The sequence below is a fragment of the Euprymna scolopes genome, chromosome 42 (genome assembly GCF_053919585.1).
Source record: "Euprymna scolopes isolate OS-2025 chromosome 42, ASM5391958v1, whole genome shotgun sequence".
NCBI lineage: Eukaryota > Metazoa > Mollusca > Cephalopoda > Sepiida > Sepiolidae > Euprymna > Euprymna scolopes.
Window position 1 is genome coordinate 21,266,722 of NC_136523.1, and position 2,875 is coordinate 21,269,596.

General features: G+C 33.7%; 1 pseudogene; it reads left to right on the top strand.

Annotated features, from left to right (window-relative positions):
• Positions 1–441: 441 nt before the first annotated feature.
• LOC145267332 (U2 spliceosomal RNA) lies at positions 442–578 on the top strand (annotated as a pseudogene).
• Positions 579–2,875: the final 2,297 nt, after the last annotated feature.

The following is a 2,875-nucleotide window of genomic DNA, read 5'->3' on the forward strand; positions in this document are numbered from 1 at the left end:
GATACGGCAAGCAAAGACCATATGTGGGAGCAATCCCACATATAAGACCTTGGTCAATGTAGGGGCAACCATTCATACCAATTGTCACTATCCAGCGCCCCTACTCCCCGGGGAGTTGGTCCCCATTTCCCCTCACTCCTCACATTAAAAATCGGCCTTGTGCCTAATTTGCTCGGTGGGGGAGCAAATAAATACCGTTTTTCTTGGCCTTTTGGCAAAGATCAGGGTGTGGTGATTATTCCGGCGGGTGCTGCAAGCAGGGATCTAGTGTGGGGGCAGCCCCACGTGTGGGACCTTGGTCGGTGTGGGGGAGACCCTTCATGCCGATTGTCGCTGTCCAGCTCCCCTACTCCCCGGGTAGTTGGTCCCCATTTCCACTTCACTCCTCACATTGGAAGTCGGCCTTGTGCCTAATTTGCTCGGTGGGGGAGCAAAAAATACAGCTTTTCTTGGCCTTTTGGTCAAGATCAAAGTGTAGTATCTGTCCTCACTACATGTTGTACTGATGTTTGTAACTTTGTGATATAAAGTTTGGGATCGCTTTTATGTATTAATTTAATGTAAAATGATCACCCACTTTATAACCAGTCAGTCTCAGAGCCATTCAAGTCATTCTCCAAATCATTCAAGGTGGTTTTGAAGGTTTCCAGTTATTTTTTAAGCATTCGAATCATTCTTAAGTTCATTCAATTCATCCTTAAGTTCATTAAAGTCATTCTAAGTCATTTACTTTTTACTTATTTCAGTTATTTCAGACGTTGGTTTGAAACTACTCTATCAAACTATATTTGGCAACTAAAAAACAGCAATATTTCTTTCAACTTAAAATGGCAAATAATTGAGACTTGCAAATCATATAAACCAGGAGATAAATTTTGTGCACTATGTACAAAAGAGACCCTAAAAATTTTAAAATATGAAGATATAAAAAATACAACCAAACTATTAAATTCAAGACAGGAGCTTATGACATGTAGTCATAAACGTTGGTTTAAATTTAATAAATATAAACCACCTTAAATCATTAAAAATTACTTATTAGTAAAAATAGATTACAATTTTTTTTTAATAAATTAAGTTAGACTAATTATCTCCCTTACACCCTAAAATAAATAAAAGTAAAGAAAACATGACAATTATCTCCCCTTAAAATACGTAATAGTAATATTCTATATATATAAACCGTAGCGTCCTTAAATCAAAAATACGCTAACGGAAACAATTTATTGCACGAGCGTCCCCCCCTTTTAAAATTCATCATTCAATAAGATAAAAAGCTATAGCAAACACCTTAATGACTATTTTAACCACAGTTCCTGATTTCAAAAAACGAAAACTTAAAAGGTAAATATCTCTATATATTTTTAAATCAAATTTATTGTGTAAATTCAAAAATATATATTTTTCTCTACTTATTTCTATCTCTAACCCATATTAATTTTCTTATAAATTTTAAATCCAGACCTTTTATTTCAATTTTTTCAGATTCATCTGCCTTACTTTTAATGCTAGGTTTATTTATGGTGTCTTTTAAATTCAATAAAAACCCTTCAAAATTTGCTGATGAGGAGACCTTGCTTATCAAAAATCTATATATAATTATTGTACATAACTTGATGTATACCACAATAAAAAGCATTGTTTTCCGAAACGATCGTACAGATAATTGATTTTGTTGTTGTTCCTTCTTATGAAACGGATTTTTAATTTTTAATTTAATTATAATTTGATTTTTAAATTTTAAATTATCAATCACATTACTTAATATTGTATTAGCTCTAGGACATTTAACTATCGAGCTTATTATATATCTAAATTACAACGAGCACTTTCTATTTCCTGTATTTTAATTAAACTAGTAATTTCACTGTTACATTAAAATACACTCAGCTCTTTAGACTATTGTTCTAATCTCCTTTAAATTATATATATATATGTATATATATGTATATATATGTATATATATGTATATATATATATATATATATATATATATATGTCTGTTTCACTTTTAGTTGCCTATGAAGAACGCTAGAGAGACTAATTAGCTTGTCTTGCATTAATAAAAGTAAACTTAGAACAGTTTCTTAAAATGTTTGCGCTTTCCGTGTCAAGTCTGTACGCCATTCGTGTGAACGTGGTCGTATTCGTGACAAGAGTTCTTACAGGTGACGTTCTTTTTCACCTATTATTATGTTTTATCGTTCAGCTTACACGTTTACAAATACCGCGTCTCTTCTTTAATCAAGTATTGAACCGTAGACATGAAAGGAACTGTCCCAACAAAGATGGGTGAAACTATCGATTGAGTATTTCACTCCTAATGAAGTAATGTTGAGTGGGTTGCGAACGAAATTATAAATAATCTATTGAGTGATCGATTGATCGATTGCAAAAAAAAAATCTTGGTTCCTATCATATAACCGATAAACATATTTTTAACTTAGCGATACGAAAGAGGGTTGACGTACGATGGGGAAAGTGCAAATGCTACTGCATTGTGAAGTCAATTGTCTTTGTGTGGAGAATTATATGCATATAACCAGTTACTCCTGATCTGAAATGGAACACATACATCAAATCCTTTGTCAAGAACGCTGGAAAAATTGTGGAATCCTTCTATCGATTCAGTAGATATCTCACTGCTGATGCAATTCTCTGTCTATATAAAAGCCAGGTACGTCTAAGGATGGAGTACTGTTACCACATTTGGGCAGGAGCTGCAAGAAAGGACTTATCCTGCCTTGATAGAGTTCAAAATAGCTTCGTAGCCTCGTAGGAGATGTCCTTTTCTCTTCCCTGCAACTTCTTTCTCACAGAAGAGATGTTGCATCCGTCTGCCTGTTCTACAAGCATTTTAATGGTGAATGCTCTG